The 20,793-nt window shown below is 37.6% G+C and overlaps 1 protein-coding gene and 1 long non-coding RNA gene across 5 annotated transcripts in view; one reads left to right on the plus strand and one right to left on the minus strand.

Annotated features, from left to right (window-relative positions):
- LOC141450037 (uncharacterized) overlaps positions 1 to 20,793 on the plus strand; it is a 300,684-nt gene that overhangs the window by 138,369 nt on the left and 141,522 nt on the right. For all 3 annotated transcript variants that reach the window (XR_012455901.1, XR_012455900.1, XR_012455899.1), the window contains exon 9: positions 19,880 to 20,021. This is a non-coding gene — a long non-coding RNA (uncharacterized lncRNA). The remainder of the gene's footprint in view (positions 1 to 19,879; positions 20,022 to 20,793) is intronic.
- The window catches only part of LOC141450035 (uncharacterized), a 233,999-nt gene that overhangs the window by 38,877 nt on the left and 174,329 nt on the right, over positions 1 to 20,793 (minus strand). The gene's annotated exons all lie outside the window — the stretch shown is intronic.

A 20,793-nucleotide genomic window follows, 5' to 3' on the forward strand; every position in this document is an offset into this window, starting at 1 on the left:
ATATGGGTAAAACAACCAAATTCATTATTAAAGGTGCATCACCGCGCGATTGGATTCTTAGAAAGAAAGAGTTCTCCCACCTTCAAAAAAAGATAACCTAAATGAAAGTGTGAATCCTTGTATTGTTAGCTGTCTCCCCTAATTTCCGAACAGAAAGCTGGGCAATAAGAAAACTAAAGAGAGAGACAGAGAATGGCCAAATCTCATTACAAGTCGAAATTGCGAGTACCTAAACCATTCACGGAGTATAGACATACAGCTGAACAAAACCCAGAACTACTGGGGATAACCCACCAATTTCCTAATACCCTGAGGCGAACACCACGTACCCAGTCACGTAATTCTCTCTTTCTCTGTCTCTCCTTCATTCCTTTTTTCTTCCTACCATCCAAAATGCTCCCTACGTCTCCTATACACAATACATCGTTTCTCATCCAATACAGATATATAATTTTTTCAAACGTGAGCGTCTGGTTCTAATCAGGGGCTTGTTTTATTAGGGAAATGTAATGGTGTGTTCGTTTTTTTTTGGTACATTATATTTATAATGTAGATATTTATCTACATGGTGTTGTAAAAACTAATGTAGGACTGTTTCCGGTTGTGTTGTTTTCTTCTAACTTCCTGCATTATCAACACCATCAACGCTTCTTTATAATATATATGACACATAGGAATGTACACACTGTCCTGTGTATGGTACACCAGAAAAAAGTCTTCACTTCCTAAAGAAATCTTAGTAGAATTTTTGTTTTTTAAATTTAAGGAGAGTGGTGAATAATTATGATTAAATCTTAGCCTGCAGATGGTGCTGTAAAATCCTCTACCTTCTGTGTATTGATGGAACCACGGTTTGACCGGAATGGAAGGTTGAATGGATGAATAGAATTTACCCTTTAGATTTTTTGATATGGAGTAAGTTTCTTCCCATTTAACTCTTAAAACAAATGGCTGTTCTACTTCCGGATGAATTTTTATTGACTCTTCTTATGTCGTGGAAAAATGTTATTTCGTCGACATGTAAGAAGAAATATCCTTCTATTCAGAGCTGAGGCGGCTAGCTTGGTGTTAGCCCTAGCCCAATTTTTCAATGATGATGAAGTTTCTGAACCGAATGAAGTGGAAATGTTAGAAAATCCCATTGTACAATGTTGATTATAAATACCTCTGATAATTTCAATGAAGGTTTTGGTTTTTTCGATCGTTGTTGATGGATGATTTTTTTGAGGAATATCGAGGTGCGGTTGATATAAAGCAAAAAAATATGTATTTATTTATGACCGCATCTCGATATTCCTCAAAAAAAAAAAATCATCCATCAACAACGGTCGAAACAACCAAAACCATCATCAATAAAGATTTCATGATGATGTGATCCTATTCAAAGTAACGAATCAATATCCTGAAAAATCAATAAGATTATCCCATTATTTTCATAGGATATACTAGGCTTTAATTCAATGAAATTCATTATAATTTTTGAAAAATAAATTATCATTAATCAAACTTAAAAATTTTAATTAAATATTCACCCTACTTATACCTGGATGAATGATTTATCTGTTTAGTGCTTCAAGGTTGCTTCATTGGACAGTTTCCATGAAGCCTAATGAATGAATACACATTAATTATTGGCGAAGAGAAATTTGAATTAAGAGCAACCAGAGAGCCACATTGTGTTTGCTGTAGGCATCATCGCTTCATGGTACGCAATTAATTTGTAGAGAGAGCGTGACTATGTTTTCAGATGTTTGAACTTTTCTAGTCAATGTACTCTCTCAGAGATGACTTAGATTAATTATCTGAATAAAATGGAAAGAACATTTACCCAATTCATTTCTTACAAATCTAGAATCTGAAAATTGTTCAGCCCATTTATTTGCTCAGTTTTTTTGAAAATGAGTTTTTTTTCCCCGAAAGTGTGGTATGTTTTCTTATCACTGTTCAATATTTTCTTTTTCGCATTGTGGGCATGGGAAAAAGGGGAACGAACTTGTGTTTTCCATTATATTGCTTTATATTCCCTTCTGTATACTAAGACCTAAATCCGGGAAATGAGACTTTTCACAATATTTCGAAAAGACGAAGATAGAGGAGGGCAAAGTAAATGAATAAAGAAAGCTAAATTTTTGCCCAAGGGGCTAGAGATGAATTCGTTAGAAAATATTTTAATATTAGGACTTCCTTCCTTGTTATGTTTTAATCTTTTATTTCTCTACGGTCTCTCTTATTTATATATTTCTGTAAAGTGCCATTACTGTTCACTTTACTCTCTTACCACCTACATAAGAATCAAATTAGGGACAAAATTTCCAATTTAAAGAAAATCAGCGGTAGAAAATAATGAAATAGATAACTAAACTTACTTGTGAAACCAAATTTGAAAGGAAAAATGGATGGACAAATGATATTCTGGTACGTACCTGTAAACAGAAAAATGGTAATTAGAAAAAACAGGAAAAGAAATAATAGCTTCACAAATATTAAACTTATCTAGGGCACAGAGTGGCAAAAATAGAAAAGAAAAAGAAGTAAAGTTTGGAAAGGCCGGAGGAGAAGAGGCTAAGGGTTGAAATGTCAAAGGGAAACGAACGGGGGGACTTCAAGGGCGCCCTTTAACCTGCATTCACACAAATATCAGCCTCTGGGCTGACGTAAAGAGTAGTTGGGCGAGAGACGGGAGTACAAAGGAGGAACAGAACGGACTCTTTCTCTCTAGCCGCAGACTGCCTCTTCGGCCGCCCCACCGCGACAGTGCCGCCTCACAGAGAGAGGGTTAAAAGCTTAACAATTCTGCCTAAAACCTCCCCTCAGCCCGCCTCCTCTTAGGCTGTTTTCTTCCACTTACTACCACCCCCAGTAGACATCATCATCATCGTCTTCAGTGTATATGGAACAACAAAACTTGCCCACCGCCCTCTAGCTCGCCCGCCTCCAAGCTGCTGTGGGCGTCGTCCCCAACAGGACACAGAGAGAGAGAGACCGGAGCCGGATATTAAGGGGCCAGTTACAAATTCAAAGTTTAATTAATTTGAAAGTGGGGAAATTAAAGGAGGGAAAAGCGCGCCAGGGAGGAAGTTGGACTTGCTCTCGTAGTCTTGGTTTAGAATTACAATTCTTCTCTTTTTTTCACTTCCTGTGCTTTCTTTTTTTTTTTTTTTTTTTTTTTTTTAATAATTACGTTTAACATGAAAATTACACAATTCTAATTAGAATTACAAGGCGGGGTTTTTTTCTTTTTGTTATACCTTCGCTTATCCATAGAACAGGAAGTATTGTTTCTGTACATTTTTTAAGGTTTTGAATTACACCGGAATTGCGAATTTTGAGAACAATTGAATGTACGAGTATCTATACTTCCGTTTATCAGCTAAAGAACTTATTGCGTCCGTTATGAGTTTCGAATTCACACCAGAAGTATTCGTTATCAGATCTCCGAATCCGAGATTTTTTTTTCCTAATTAGTTTGTATACATGTGTGTGTTCCTCGATGTCCGCAACTGTGAGTGAATTCGTTATTTAATTCTACTTTTTGGAATATATCTTAAATTTAAGAGTCAATTGCACTTGGTTTAGTCGTAGCTTTTTATATTTATAATAAAAAAAAGTAAAGTAATCGCCTATTATTTCAGGCGGGCTTTACATTCAACTACCAATTAGGTGTCCGTGTACGGAGGCGACTAGCAAACATACTTTACTGTAAATTTCTTTTATATTAACCATTAAATTAAATACAAAGCCAATTTCAGGAGAATCGAACCCACTAAACCAACAATACATCTTAGCTTTGCGGGTCTAGTCTCTAACCGCCTAACATACTTTACTGTAAATTTCTCATATTAACCGGTAAATTAAATACAAAGCCAATTTCAGGAGAATCGAACCCACTAAACCAACAATACATCTTAGCATTGCGGGTCTAGTCTATAGCCGCCTAACATACTTTACTGTAAATTTCTCATATTAACCGGTAAATTAAATACAAAGCCAATTTCAGGAGAATCGAACCCACTAAACCAACAATACATCTTAGCATTGCGGGTCTAGTCTATAGCCGCCTAACATACTTTACTACAAATTTCTTTTATATTAACCATTAAATAAAATCCAAAGCCAATTTCAGGAGAATCGAACCCACTAAACCAACAATACATCTTAGCATTGCGGGTCTAGTCTATAGCCGCCTAACATACTTTACTGTAAATTTCTCATATTAACCGGTAAATTAAATACAAAGCCAATTTCAGGAGAATCGAACCCACTAAACCAACAATACATCTTAGCATTGCGGGTCTAGTCTATAGCCGCCTAACATACTTTACTACAAATTTCTTTTATATTAACCATTAAATAAAATCCAAAGCCAATTTCAGGAGAATCGAACCCACTAAACCAACAATACATCTTAGCATTGCGGGTCTAGTCTGTAGCCGCCTAACATACTTTACTACAAATTTCTTTTATATTAACCATTAAATAAAATCCAAAGCCTAGACCAGGGGAATCAAACCCACTAAACCAACAGTACATCTTATCTTTGCGGGTCTAGCCTATAGCCGCCTAACATACTTTACTGTAAATTTCTCATATTAACCATTAAATAAAATTCAAGGCCTACAGACAGGGAATTGAACCTACTAAACCAACATTGCACCTTGATTTTGATACAAATCCGTGCTGTAATGTAGATCGTTGTAATCATTCAACTCAAATTCAAGTAGCAGGCGCTGAATGATAACGGTCAATTTATTTGAATTTAAATTATAAACAGAATTATAAAAAACAATGTACATTATTTCATCGCATTTTTTCTGTTTTTTCTATTATACAGCTCGTATAATATTAATAAAATTTATTAAATCTTCTCTTATATTGCAAAAAAAAAAAGGGGTCTCCTACCCTTAAAAACAATTTCAATGTTAAAAATTACTAATTGTACGCTAACAAAAGCGTAATTACTGATGACAAAATTGTCTGTAAGTATGTTATCAAGGCGCAAGCTTTACTTAGCTTCAAAACTTAATTGTAATACTCCTTTGAAGTTTTGCTTTCAAGAATTTAATATCCTGCTAGACTATCATAAATTATATTACCTAGCTTTAATTTTCCTCTTATTAAAGTTACCTTTTTAATAAATTAAGCATAAATAAATTATGTTCTGGATACTTTAAAAATTTATTTAAACAAAAAAAAAGAAGAAATTAATTTTATATTACAGTTTGTTTAGATTATATTTTTTTAGAGTTTAGATTGCTTCAACTTAAAAGACTACGCGGCCACGGATCTTAGACTCTAATAACAAACGACTGATTTACACTTCTATACCAAAATCTATCTGGGTTGAACTAGTGGGGTTCAACGAAACGCTCCAATCTTTAAAGAATTCAATCTCTTTTCCGCACTATCGTTAAACGGCTCCATTTTATTCAAATCTAACCATGTACACAGTTCTTAGCTATTTCGTTTGTAGGTCAGTCTCATTCCAATCCTCTTGTCCGCCGCCATTTATCAACTCATCTTTTTCCAGATCATCCTCCTTGGCGATTAAAATCAGCCAGTGGCCTTGCGATATTCCCTCTTCTGAAGAGAATAGTTAACGTATAGGACCGCGCATAGTGGAGAGCAAAGCGAAGATAGAGCAACGCTACCAAAAGAGAGAATAGAGCAACGTGCTGTGACATGTTTGATTTCTTCGCTCTTATCGCGCCCAATTTTCAAAGGTTAAAATGGGATATTGCTGCATTTATTGGCGCAGTTTTTTTTAAATAAACCTCTGTGGGACCAAAAGGATCTTCTACATCACAACCGATTTGCGTTGGATAAGGAATGAAACTGGATTAATGTTTTTTTTTGTTTTTTTTAATTTTGTTATTTACAATCTTTATAATTCACTATACAATAAGTAAATAGGGAGATAGAAGTATAGAGGCGTGAAAGACAGGAGGAAAGAAACTGCCCAGCGGCAGCACTTTCTACAGGATATTAATTTTAGGTCTTCAGACTGCGAGGAAGTCGCGGGGCCACTGGCGATTCAGTCGGTGAGGAGGATTGTCAGGAATGTTAGTGGAGGCGAGAGACTGTACTAGAGGATTGGAGCAAGTGGAGAGAGCAGTATGGAATTTTTGATATTTAGTGAGTAGAGTGAGGTTAGTCACCGTAGAAAGGAGCGTCAACTATCTGTCGGCAGTAGTTTTGACTGAAATGTCCTGTACAGTCCGTATGTTTGTAGGTTTGGCTGAACCCCACAGCTCTAGTCCGTAAGTCCACATTGGTTTGAGGATAGTACTGTATATTAATCGTTTGAGTTCTATGGGTAATTTGGAGCGTCGTCCAAGAAGTCTGTAAAGTAGTTTCGCACGTTTTGTCATTGCTTGTCCTTTTAAGTCTAGTGTGGGATTAATGGGGTTAACATTGGAAATTCATCCTTTTCCTTGATTAACATGCCTTCAACTCTGGAAAGTGTGAAATCAAATGTTGAAACAGACATTCGAAAATACGCATTGAAACTTGCCAGGATGCTCCTGAAGTTGTTGGCACAAGTGATGGAATTTACCAAGTTCATGTCTAGTCCTGTTTATATCATGAACGCTGCAGCATCCTGCTGCTAAGCTGCTGTAAATACCAAATTTTCAAGGAAGAATTTTCATATAGAAATAATTCCTCCATCATGTCTCGTCGAAACAAGAACTCGACTAAACTCGTTACTATGTGCATGCGTCTCTTTTGCTCGCCGCTCCACCATGTTTCCAGCCATAGAGGGTATTACCACTGTGGTAAACTTCTCACCTCCTCAGTTAGTGGGCGTATAATGGTGTCAGTTATTGTCATTGTTACTAATAATGTAGGATCTAGCGCTGGTGTAACTTAAGACAAATAAAACAGAAAAAAGTGAAAAGATTGCTGCCAGATGATAGTACAGGGTTTCAGCGAATTGACTCTCATTTTAATAATATTATGTTCACAAGGTTGAAGAGTAGCTCTTGCGAAGTGTGGTACCTGATCGGTGGGTACTACTAAGCAAGAAGAAGATCACCTTCGTGGGTTCACCTTCATGTGGGTAGAGCAAAAGGGACATTCTTATCCTTATTGTTTTTTTTTTGGCATTGTAGCGTTGCGATGCAGTTGCGGATTAGTACGTAGATGTTGATGACGAAGTCACGTAGAAGTAGAGTAAAAGATAGCTGAATATTTACTCGTAACTCAGGGTTTACTTAATTTGGAATTGGAAAGGAGGGGCTATATAGAAAGAAAATGTATAAGAGTTTAATGGCTCACATAAACAAATGGGATTAATACGATTAATAAATGAACCGGCTAATCGGATTTGATGAAGCACAGAGTAACATACATGCATACATACATACAGGAAATAGAATGAGATATAACGATGAACCTGCCATCTTTTTTTTTGGCACTTCACAATGTTTGGCAAGCTGGTATTGTTCGCAGCAAAAAACCTGCGTCAAATCACTTTCAAACAATTTCACGTCATTTTTTGCCAACAATATGATGAATTAACTTCAAACACCATTTATTTTTTTTAATCATCAAATATTTCCGTCTTATATTTTCTCTCCCAATTTTGATTAGACTGGATGATTTGTGCCAACTAGTCCACCATTACATTGTTAAGACTAACGATCAAAAAAATAATGATCATCCAGCTGTAAAAAAAATTTAAAATCTCCAGAAAAATTCAGTAGTGATTTTTTTTTTTGATTACGTGGTCAAAAAAAATGATTGTTTACAAACCATCAATGGTGGGAGAAAAAAAAAAAAAAAACTTCCGTTTCCTATCGTCAATACTGAGCTCGGAAGTACTGTCAGTAATATTTGATGGAAATTATTGTATTGCCGGGGTGCCGGGGCTCCGAAAGTTTAGTGGAGAAGGCCCCTCCTTCCGGCTATCCCAGTCCGGGATGTAGGAGAAGTTGAATGTGCGGTGCAATCAGTTTGTATTGATCAGATATATACTCAATCAAATCAAGGGAAAGGAAAAGAAGTTCTTCCCTCTTCCTCTCTCTCTCGCTCAATCCACCCCTACCTCCATTACGCTATACTCTATCCTGAATCTCTTGAAATGATTTAATCCATTCTTCCCCTAACAACTCGCACAATAGTTACTCCTTTTCTTTATTTTTCTTTTTTGATCTAATACAACAATCTACCCAAATCTGCGAGTATAGTACAGTAAAATTGCATTATTACTTGACGGGAAATGAAAATAAGGATGGAAATGTTCAGTAGATAATAATTTTCTTTTAGAATTGTGAATAAGAAGTGGAAGAATAAACAATTACTTTACGGGTCGTTTAAAACATTTGCATCCTTTTCGTAGAAGAAAATTTATGTTTTGGAGTGTTTGGTAGTTCCTTATGTCAGTACTGGAGCTATTATGGCAGGGAATAGTCCTCTTCTTGTTAATTTACAGTGAAATTAGAGAATTTATAAAGTAAGGATTAAGGATTAAAAAAAAAAGAAGAAAATCCTTATACTAAAACTCATAAGAATAGAAAAACTGCAACACAATTACTTTATAAATTCTCTAATTGGTGCCGGGTCATGTAGGGATTGAAGGGAATGAGAAAGCTGGATCATCTGGCCAGGAATGGACCTCTAACAGAATGAAACAGGAAAAGAAGATCCATAAGTAAATCATAGGCTGAGAACTTTAAATCTCAAGTTCCGTTTTTGGCCTCAAGTTTAGCGTCCCCACCTCATTCTCACTCTACTTCTTGTGGCTCCTCTTTTTTTTTAAGAAATTCAAATAACATCGTTCAACTTTTAATTAATCTTTCGTGACTGGAGAAATAATTTATTTTACACGTGGGGGGGGGGTTCTCTTCCCTCAGATAGAAATAAAACCCTAATTCTTTGGAGTAGAGAAGAAGTTTCTCTACCCACCTTCATTTCTCTTTTACTATCTCCCATCTCTACTTCTTGCTTAGCCTATCGCGATCTCTTGTCTTTCTATCTTTCTATTTTGCCGCCCACTCTTTATATCTTAGATATGTATAGGGTAAAGATGTGGCTGGTTTAATAGAAAGAGAGGAGTTTAAGAAGATGAGAAGGAGGTATGGACGGGAGATTACGGTTGGGGTTTTTCGCTCCTGAAGGGAAATTCTAATGCATTCTCTACCCTTGAACTCAGTCAAGAGAGAATGTTGAATGTGGAGTAACAGGAGAGGTGGAGAAAGCACAGAGCACGTCTCTTGAAAAGATCTAGAAAGTACAAGGTGATTAATTTTCTTTTTGTGACCTTTTTACACTTCTAGCATCTAAACGAAATTTTCTTGAAAAGAACTGGGCGTTTTCCACACTTTCATCCTGATCATTCAGTCGCTTCCACCTCTCTCTCTCACTCTGAGCAAAGAAAGAAGCTTGATTATCACTTTCTAATATGTTAAAATATTCCCTACATTTTCTCTGTAAAAGTTTAACCTTCTTTAATTATTTTTTCCAGCTTGGCAGAAATTAAAAAGTTCTTCCAAGTAAAATAATTGATATATTTTGATTAAAAAAATAAAAAATACATAAATAAAGAAGATAGAAGAGTTCAGTGATAAGCGAGGTAAATTCCCAAGCAGGGATTCAAATCCAGCTGCTGTCCCTCAGCTTATTCCCTTCCTAGGATCTTCATGTCTGTACGGAGCCCTAAGATCAAACAAGAAGTCCGAGAATCAGAGCACTGTGACTTTTAACCAGTTAAGCGTGTTTGTCAAGTATACACGTCAAACCAAATCTCTATTACGGTACGTTCGACGTGTATCACTCGTTGTAAAAAATATGAAATTGCCATTAACTATAAAAAACTCGAAATTTTAATAAAATAAAATTAGTATATTATTTGGTGGGATGTTTCCTTGTATCTTACCAATAGAACTGCGGTGGGAGTCAGCCAAATGAAAAGTGGGTTGGTACATGTTTGGTCTCCGCATTAGAGATTGGGGAATTACAGTAGACACTGAGAAATCCGGACTCTCGGTAGTTCGGATCGATGATCTTGAATTTAAAAAAATAAAATTTCTTGCAAAGAAAAACGACAAAACGTTGATTTGATATAAGGTAACATACATGCATGCATGGCACGCAAATAGCCCGTATTATACAAATTTTATGTACAGTAGATTGCATCGTCGGGCGCTCTGTGTTTCAGTAACATTGACGAGTGGATGTTGATAATGGACGATGAAAATGAAATAACCGACGACGATATTATTAAAATGGTGACAAATGAAGAAACCTAGGAAGAAGAAGAAGAACCAACCGAGAACCAGGCAAATCTTATCCCACATTCAGAAGGGTTTAAAATGCTAGACGGAGCGCTAGAGTACATTACTCCGTTGAGAAGGAATATCCGCAGCCGACATTATGTATTTGAGGAAGTTGAGAGACATTGTGGCCGGACAACGAGGTAAAACTGTGAAGCAGACCAGAGCATTAAGGACTTCTTCAAAAGATAACTTGTAAATTAACCTTATTCAAACTGCAAGTTAATGTATTTTTTCAGTTTGTCAATGTATAAAAGTATTTTATAAATTACAGTACAGTACATACTACTGTACAATATACGTAATACAGAACAGCAGCTTACTGTTAATTATTTCGGAGTGTTTATGCTGTAACTTATTCCGGAAACTCACTCTTGTACGTGTTGTATTTGCACATAAACGTTAACACATACAGTACATATTGTCATAATTGTTCGCCATAAAGACGGAAATCACCGGTCATGCCAACCTCCGGGAAATCCGGATTTCGAAAAATCCGTACCGGCCGTCCGCTACAGAAGTCCGATTTCTGAGAGTCTACTGTACCACAAAAATAGAAGCTCTCAACCCTTGTGCAATGCCGTTTTTTTTACCTTAGATAGAGATCTCAGACCTCTCAGTAGGAGCATGATTTCATTGTGCACAGAATTCAAAGCTCTCTTTTCTTCCTTGTAAAAAGCTTTTACGTCTCTAGATAACTAGAGCAATGCATAAGTGAAGCGGTGCAAGATTTTTGAATGAGCACTGAATGCTCTGGTAATCTGTAAGCTCCAGAGAGATTGCAGAAAAAAGTTGCTCGCAGTGACTATTATGACGTTGTAAAAACTTTTGGTTGTTTTGCCCTGCGTTCGACGTGTATACACGTCATTGTCTGATTTCAATTCCGCACACTGTGGGTTTTTTTTTAAAATACTAAATTCCACGCTTAACTGGTTAAATTAACCCCCCCCCTGCACCTTCAAAATGCCTGAACAAGAAAAGTTAGCCCTTAACTTTTCCAATGAACCAAAAGAGGAAATTAAAAGACATGGTTACATGTCGACTGTAGTTGGATAAGTCTCGGGATATGATCTCCAATTTCCTTTTTCCCTAAAAGTTATGTTGCCTCATGGCCTCTTTTTATAGTTTCACTTCTAGATTTCTATTTGGCCAGCTCCTTTTCTTCTGTTTCTCTTCTTTATTAACCATCTTCTTCTGTTCTTGGAGGATAAGCCTCTCCAGTCAACACTACTTCTTTCGCTCTTCAATTCGTGTGTTTTTAGACGGTCATTTTTTTTTTTTTTTTTTAAAGCTTAAATTCATAAATAAATAATTCTTTAATCGCTGGTCCATGAAACCCATCTTTACAGCAAGGATGCTGCATTGAATAGTTCCGTTTAGAAGTTTCTTCTGCAGATTTGTGGCGCCACGGCGGTTAAGAGGCGAGACCTGCAAAGTTAATATGCATTGTGGTACTGGGTTCGATTCCCATGGTCTTGGCCTTGGATTTTATTTAATGATTAAATGAGAAATAGTAGCGGCCTTACCCAGTCGCCAAATTGTGCCGGCTGTGGTGAGTCCGATGAAACTGTGAGGCACTTTGTTGAGGTGTGCCCCGTTTATTCTGAAAACTAGATTCCTCGGTCTTCGGGGAGGTAAGTTTAATTCCAGTGCACTGAGGCGATTGAGTCGCCATGCTCCCTAGTGTCCTGTTGCTTCTTTATTAGTTTATTATATTAAGCATCTGGCAACCTTTAGCCGAATTTGTTGTTTTAAAACCCCGGTATCTCTCATGAGATGATGGGTGGGCGGGGAACAATGGGCATCTTGGATTGCCTGCGTTCCTTCCCCTTTCTGGAGGATCCGCCCATCTTAAGCAATCTAATCTAAATGAGAAATAGTAAAGTACGTTAGCTAGTCGCCTCCGTCCACGACACCTAGTAAATGGTAGTTGGACGTTAAGCCCCGCCTGAAAACATAGGTATACTTTACTTTACTTTTCTGCAGATTTGGGGAGAGATTTTTGTTCTTTGTTTTTTGGTAAAGAGACGCTAACTGGGGGATCTCTGACCGGAAGTTCTGTGTTTCATTTCAGTTTCAAAAAAAAAGAAAAAAACCTTGGAATCGGAAGCGACAGTATAGAACCCATAGGAAATCCTAAATTCCAGATTACTGCGACAGATTGCTTTGATCCTTATCACCCCCACCCAAAAAACCCCTCATAGAATGTGTGCTAAAACATTTTTAATCATGTTATGTACCAGGAAAATCTCGAATTTTGGAAAAACTGATAATGATTGGGCTTTCAATTACACTTTTCTTACCACAATTTAGGAAAATTAATTTTTTTGGGGGGGAAACTTAAGGGTTTTTACTCTTAAGACAGATGATTTTGTATAATTAGTTCTCTGTTACTATTAAAGGGAAGAAGGCGATCACAGAACCATATTAAACTCTATGAAATCAGTTTGGAACCAAACTAATATTATAAATTTAACGCGTTTTGTCCACGTTGATTCAGGCACATATTCACATACAAACCGATTGGTAGAAGACTTTTTTTTTTGGACCGAGAGGTCGTCAAAATGGATACTTCCTGTGAAGACTTAATTTCGAAAATTTTGACGCAGTACTTCCGCTTTTCTAGTACATAGAGGAAATAAAAAAAAAAATATGAGAACTTTACATGTGCTTACAATTTTGCTAAAATTTTAATTATATGCTAAGTAGTCTCCCAAAAACATTTAACTTACCCTGCACACAAACTCCGGATATAGTTAGCGGGAAACTTTATGCCATGTACGCCATTTGGAGCTTGTTAAAACTTAAATTTAGACCTTGTCGCAGAGGTTATAAATGTTAATGGCTGCTGGAGCAATGGTAAAGAACGGAAGGTGGGGGGGTGGTTGAATGTGGTACGTTCTGAGAGTTGAGACCGGGATGATCCTGGTGAAACGTAACGTTCAAAGCTGGGCCTATTTAGGAAAGTAGAGGCCGGCGGCCATTGGGGTTAATTGACCAACCCCAGTGTACAGGAGGGATCAGCTCCTGAAGGTAGAGAGTTTGTAGCCCAGCCAGTACAGCAGAGCCAGTGGTGGTACTTATATAATAGAAATGGTTGAGCTTGAATAGATGAAGAAGCGAGACATAAAGGGTTGGAGAGGGGAAACGCGGGCACTTGGGAGTCCCAAGTACGTGTTAGGGATAGCCAAGGATTAGGTACTGCTAGGGGATGGTCCGGCAGCAGTGGTGGCGTTAGCGGTTAACAGAACCTTCTAAACCAGACCATAGCTATAGTAGAGTGTGCTTAAGGTATTAAGAACCCATCTCATTCAACTGGAGGCTGCACTCTGTATCCCAGCCAGGACTTCCTCTATTGCATATATCTAAGGAGTAAATTGGATTTTTTTCTCTCCTTTCTTTTTATCTCACCCTGGACCAGATAAAACTTTCCTAATAGTTCTTGGGGGTTTTAATTAAACTCATTTTGGGTAAAAAAAAGTCAAGCTTCGAGACCCAAGATAACAGTTAAATATTTCTTTATTTAATCTAACTTTATTTTTCTCAAATTTACGCTAATTTCTTTCCATTTCACTTTATTTTTTTTCAGACTAATGCCAAAATTTAAGTACGTTACTAAAAGAAATTGTAAATTTACTAATATTCAAATGTGTCGGGATGAGAATACCAAAAGAAACTTCAAGCATTAAAAAGTGATAAGGTGCTATGCTCGGAGGAGAATCTCGCAACTAATTAAGTACCTATTAAGAGAAACTTGCAAGTAGCAGATGCCAAATAAACTTAGGCTAGTATTTTGCCACCGAATTTACAACTAGCAAAGATTTACTACCAGGATCAGAAAGTAGAGGAATGGCTGACAATCCGCTATTCATTGATGAATGAATGAATGAATAGAATAGTTTATTTACAGAAACAAAGGCCTTAATTGATACATTTAATCATATTGCCTAAACTACGTACAGCATTGGTTAAGTAAACCGTCTGCCGGAAGTTGACTGATATGGATAATATAAAATAAATAAACAGATAAATAAAAGCAAACAAAATAATAATAATAATAAAAAATAAAAATAACAATAATAATAATAATAATAAACTAATTACAAATAAAATATTAATCAGGTATGCCGAGCAAACTAGAAATTAAACTCAGCGACCATCTCGCTCCTGAACCTCCACGCCATCTTGGCATAACGAACGAGCCCGGGCCAGTCCCCGCCATTCAACAAATTCACGAAGGCCTCTCTCGAAAGAATCCTTAAACCAAATACGGAGACCCGAAACTCTTTCAAAACCGGACATACATATACAAAATGAATGGTGTCCTCTCTGGACCGCAAGTTGCAAAGGGAACATTCCTCACTGCCTTCCGAATTATAGGGCCTAAAATTTAAAGAAATTAGCTTACCTCTAAGCTTCATAATCCACCGTGAGATACTGATATCCATGGCAGTGCCAGTGAGGCTATTAATTGATGATAAAGTAGTGATAGCGCAGAAGCCTTGAAGCAAACGAATGTCCAAGCTAAGTAATAAGTATGAGCGTTAAGGAGTTCATGATCGTTTATAAGGAAGGACGGCAAGAATTCCTAAAAAGAAGGTGGGTAACTTCCATTATCTGGGGGGGCCGATCGTTTAATAGAATCTCTTCGAGAAGGAGATAAAAAGAATAGGGAGATGATGATAATGAATAATAAAATCAGAAAGATGAGCGGTATATTATATTCGATCAAAAGGCACTAGGATCCACAAAAAAAGAAAAAGAAAAAGAAGAATATCAGTTGGTAGTGGAAAGCGGCATACTACTTTACGAAACGAAGAAGTGGGCCACCAATCTGACGACAAACTGCGATCTTTAGAAACGATGGAAAAGAGCTGTCAGAGCCTCACGAAGAGGAAGATGACCTAATCTTGAGGAAAAGAGAACAAGGTGCTCTTGAATGGAGGGGAGGAATGAAAGAAGAATGAGACGGGCATTATTGGGGATGATTTTGGGGAAGGGGATTAGATGCAAGAGGATGGTTCGCGAAAGGGAGATACTCAGGATTGAGATCGTATGGAGGGGAAAAAACCCAGTGGAGAACCTCAGTCTGAAAAAAATCTGAAGTTACGAGAAGATTTTGGCCTTTAAAGAAGAGAGCAAACTATTGACATGGATGTTCTCCGCCAAACTGCAAGATCTCGATGGAGAGTTAGTGGTAAAACTCTGCCTGATGTTTGAAGCTGAGACTAATCGAAGAACCAGATATTCCCATAAACATAATTGAATGATACCTGGAAGTTAGGGGAACAAAAGGTCTGGGAAGAGAACCCAAGTTTGCTGATTGAAAAAGAACACCTTTAACTGGAGAAGGCGTTCTTGGATACGAGGAGCAACCGACAATTGAACGATTAAAGAGATATGAATTTGATTTTTCTGAGCAACCCTGTAGGGAGAAGAGGACTAGCCACTTTTTCAGGGATCTAGGCGTCCCTGCGGGTATTCCCAGTCTAACAACACTATCCTGACACTTCCTTACATAGTATATTCATAGGACCTGCAGAGGAGTTGATGCTTACTACTGCTTAGTTTTGTTGAACCCCAACAGGCAAACTTAAGCTCATCAAGCTCATAGTATACTTTACTGATCCTACGAGTCTTATGAACAAACATTGACACTTAGGATAGTCACAATAGATTTGTTTTTTAATCGCAAAGGTTACAAAAAAACTTTGTTAAATTTACAACTGCCTATTGGCTACAAATAAATATAATTGCGTATAAAACATAAAATAGTTTGAATGAATTGAATGAGGGCCAATCAAATGATGACTCGGCCAACTCCAAGATATCCATGAAGTGAATTCGAAGGGTGCCCTTTCTTTTATGCGTTCACCAGACCGTCAACACCATCCTGCGGGAGGATTCGAGTGAAGGGTTGTTTTGGTTAAGTTGGAGTGGGTTCAAGTTAGCGGGAAAGTAAAGAAAAAAGGATAATACAAGTCTGAGTGCTTCAGCGCTTAAATTATCGCTGAAATCGAGAAGCTGAAAAACTTTTCAACAATGAACATTTGTCCCGTTAATAGTTTTACTGGAATAAGCGCACTTAAATATGAAAAGTGGACTCACGTGATCCTACTGACTGATATGCGAACACAAGAGTTTTCCGTTATTATAAAAGCCAATATGAAGTAGGGGGGAAAACTTTGTTTCAAAAGGACTTCCTTCCTCTTTGAAAACTATGTTGCCTCCATTATTGAAAATTCATCTTTATGGCGAACTAGGAGGAATAGAAAGAGGGTGGGTAATGTGAGCATGCCAGGATATAGTAGGGCGAAGGAGGGTATGCAAAATCTTCCCTCTGGCCCCCATGCCCACATTTCCAAACTCTGGACGTAGAGGGAAGTACTCTTGCAAGTATGCCACAAGTCCTGGGCAAAATCATAAGATAGAAACTCTTAGGAGCTTTCTGGGCCGCCTCTTGCTATAGGGCTCTAACCCACCACCCACCACTCCACCACAACACTTCCTTCTCCTGCTCACCCAAACTCTGGCACACCCACACTCACACACACTTGTTGCATGTACGTATGTGTGATTCAAAACAACTTTCTGCTTTATTCAAAGAGTACACAGATTGTATAGTTGATTGTAATTTGGTGGGCAAAGTTGTACGAGAGCTCTTGGCGTACTTTGCTATCCGGGCTAATCAAACAATCAGAAACTTGTGACTATATCCTCCCTCACCTTTTGAGTTGGTTGAGTGGGCTCCTGATTTTCCATTTTCCTTTTGTTACTTTGAAAGTACCTTTCACCCGATCTTTCTTTCATTCATGCGGTAATTAGATCAAAAACTTTGCTTAATGACCTTCATAATGAAGCTTTAAGCTTCCTGTCTTCTGTCTTCAGCAAGGGAAGTCATTGTGATCATTCCGATTCTTGAATTGTTACCGGAAATATTACAAAATGTGCTATGTGGGTCTGTCTGTCTTCCACCATAATTTCAAAGACGAAGAATTGCAAGAAGATGATTGCCTACAGAGATAAAGTCACTAAACCGACAGCACTTTTTTTAGTGACTAAAGTTTTCATTAATAATGGCTTTCATCGATTTTCAGTAAACTTAGTGAACTTGACCCTTCTTTGTAAGTAGGACTATTACTTTTATTTGAAACAATTTTCCAGTAAAATTCGATCAAGGGCACTTTTGAGTGTCGGGGATGGGTAATTCCCTCTGAAGTGCTTTATTATTATAGTAAATATTATCTTATTTCATTTTTTTAATGATCTAAGGCGCGTCAACATCTAAGTTCGTTGGCGCCCGGAGCTTTTTTTAATGCACTGCCGGCCTCCGATTCTCTCGTTTCAGACCATCACCGGACAGTGAGCTGTAAGAAGCTCCTAGAAAGAGAAAAATCTAAGGGTCAGCAGCTGGATTCGAACCCGGGACCTACGCGTGGGAGTCCAGTATGCTAACCTCATAGCTAATCCCTTCCCTTATTATTATTACTATTTTTTTTTTTTTTTTTTTTTTTTTTTTTTTTTTTTTTTTGGCGCATCAACAGCTGAGGTCATTAGCGCCCGGAGCTTTTTCCAGTGCACTGCCGGCCTCCGGACAGTGTTCTCTCGTTACAGACAACACTGTCCATCACCGGACAGTGAGCTGTAAGAAGCTCCTAGGAAGAGAAAATCTAAGGGTCAGCTGCTGGATTCGAACCCGGGACCTCCGCGTGGGAGTCCAGTATGCTAACCTCATAGCTAATCCCTTCCCTTATTATTACTATTATTATTATTATTATCATTATTATTATTATTACTTCGTAAGTTTCTATCCTATATCTTGCGTACTGTCAAGGTTGGTTAGATTTATTGTTAAAATCGAGTTAGAAGAAAAATTGCTCAATTGAAAGTGGCTATTCAATCGATTGTTCAGTTACACGAAAATCTCTGTTCGGCTACTCTGTAATGATAAGGGGCTTCTCTGTAAGGCTAAATTTCATGGACTGCATTATGACATATTTTTTTCTGCGCAGAAGTTTATTGGCCGCTGAAGGTCTAGCAAATAAATTCTCTTCATTTCAGGAGAACTTAACTTTTTGCCCATTGGAAAGGTTTTGGTGATATATTTTCTGGTCTGAGCATGGCAAGGTGATCTTACTGCAACTTAGCCACTGTAAAACGCCACACGATTGTAAAAAGGATGAGCGTTTCATACTTTTCCAGATGTACAGGAGCTCCTATCCTGTGAAGAAAAACAAGAGGTTGATTTTTAGGGGATTCCTTATTCAGTAGTAAAACTTCGCTTTCTCATGAAATCCTAGATTTTATAATTTAATTGTCACCAAGTGCTGAAAGCCTCTTACCGCAAACTAGTGATAGCGATGCAATCTTCGAATTTAAAAGAGATGTTTTACCTCTTTCAGTTTTAGTTTCCATAGTTACTGCATCCACCTGCAGCACGATAATGACGTTTTTCAGCCTTATCATTCCCAGTAAAAAAGGCATTTAGAGTTCTATAAGTTATGTCTACTAGCAGTATACTGAGTACCCAATAACATTGTTGTATTCCAAGGTGGTAAAAATCTTAGCTTTCCCAAAATGGCTTTCTTAAAAGAAAAGCTCAACACCATCACACTCGGACCCCCAACTTAAAAATTAATTTTCACGCTTACAAAAGAAAAAAAAAAGAATTCTGTATAAAATATTCTGAAAAATATTCTGTAAGAGAGGAGAAAAGTCTGGATAAAACTGGAACACCAAACAGTTGCAAGATGAGGACAAAGTTTTTTGATTCTCCTAATTGACCTTATTTTCTACGGGCGCGTGTACTACTGGACTGGGAGAGCTATCCTGGATGGGATGCCCGCATGCTTGGCGTAAGGACGTGCGGCGGATGGAGGAACTACGAGTATAACAGAATTAGGGCTCCGCTTTCCTTCCCTTGTAACCCTTATGCCCCTTCTTCAGTGCCAGTGTAGTAAGAGTTTTCATTGGATTCAAGAAACTGGTTCAACAAGAGAACTGGCGGGTGTTTTTGAAAGCGGAAGTTGTAGCCTCCACTAAAGATAGCCTCCTAGGATATTAGAGATAACCAGGCTGGTAATTGAGCTTTTACTTACAATCAAAACTTAATTTTCTACACTATTTAACATTAAAAACTTAAACCATATGTTTCCCAATATTAGCACTTAAGTGCGTGATATTGCCCCCCCCCCTGCAGGCGCTGGAGGCCTTTACAGGGGGCGGTAAAGGGCTCAGAGAGAATGGGGAAGGGGTATTGAAGCGGTTTATGGAGGCAGCGATGGCTGTCAGTCATCAGATGTTCGTCAGTGCTCTACTTTAGTTTAGTTTTGTTTTTGGTATGGGTATCGAGAAGTTTGAGCCATTGAGACCGAGAACAAGTGTTTGGAGGATAAGACAGTCAGTCTTCTTCTATGTCGAAATAGAAGTCACCAAAATTTTATGAGAACAATGAAACTTAATGAAATCATTTAGAGAAAATATGAAGTTATAAAAAGAACTGCTCAGATTCAATTTTGAGAAACTATTTATTATAAATGAATAATTTTTAAGCATTTATTTCTTATATTAAATGTTTTTTAGACGTATTATTATTATTATTTTTGCAGTGCCAGCCTCCGGACAAGATTCTATCCGTCTTAATGCAGACAACCGATGATTGAGCTTATAGAACCTCCTAGGAAAGAGGAAGCTGGATTTCAATCCCGGGAATCTCTACGTAGAAAACCCTTCCATACTCTAACCACTCAGGTAATCTTTTCCCTTTTGATAAATTTTTATATAATGACAAAGAAAGAACACAAAAATTGTAGCTTATCGTCAATTACAAGGCGTGTTAAAAAAAAAAAAAAAGGCTCTTATGAAATTCCACCGTTGCATTACAGTTGTCGGCATTTCGCGCATGCGCTCTATGCACCTACATCTGTCAGAAAGAAACTAGACGCTATTACTTTTGTTTGAGAGTATTTAAGGCGCCACAGTAGCCGAGCGTTGAAGAGGCGAGACCTATAAAGCTAATATGTATTGTTGGTTTAGTGGGTTCGATTCCCCTGGTCTAGGTTTTGGATTTTATTTAATGGTTAATATGAGAAATTTATAGTAAAGTATGTTTGGCGGTTAAGATACTAGACCCGCAATGCTAAGATGTATTGTTGGTTTAGTGGGTTCGATTCCCCTGGTCTAGTACTTGGATTTTATTTAATAGTTAATATGAGAAATTTATAGTAAAGTATGTTTGGCGGTTAAGATACTAGACCCGCAAAGCTAAGATGTATTGTTGGTTTAGTGGGTTCGATTCCCCTGGTCTCTAGGCCTTGGATTTTATTTATTGGTTAATATGGGAAATTTATAGTAAAGTATGTTTGTTAGTCGCCTCCATCCACGACACCTAATTGGTGGTTGGACGTTAAGCCCGCCTGAAAAAATAGGCAATTACTTTACTTTAATTTTACTTTTGAGAGTATTTAAAACGTCTCCGCTGATTTAGAATCTCGCTGACTGTGAAATACTCGGCTGTGATTCC

The sequence above is a fragment of the Rhodnius prolixus genome, unplaced genomic scaffold, assembly GCF_049639745.1.
Source record: "Rhodnius prolixus isolate KJV_2025 unplaced genomic scaffold, Rpr scaffold_2, whole genome shotgun sequence".
Taxonomy (NCBI): domain Eukaryota; kingdom Metazoa; phylum Arthropoda; class Insecta; order Hemiptera; family Reduviidae; genus Rhodnius; species Rhodnius prolixus.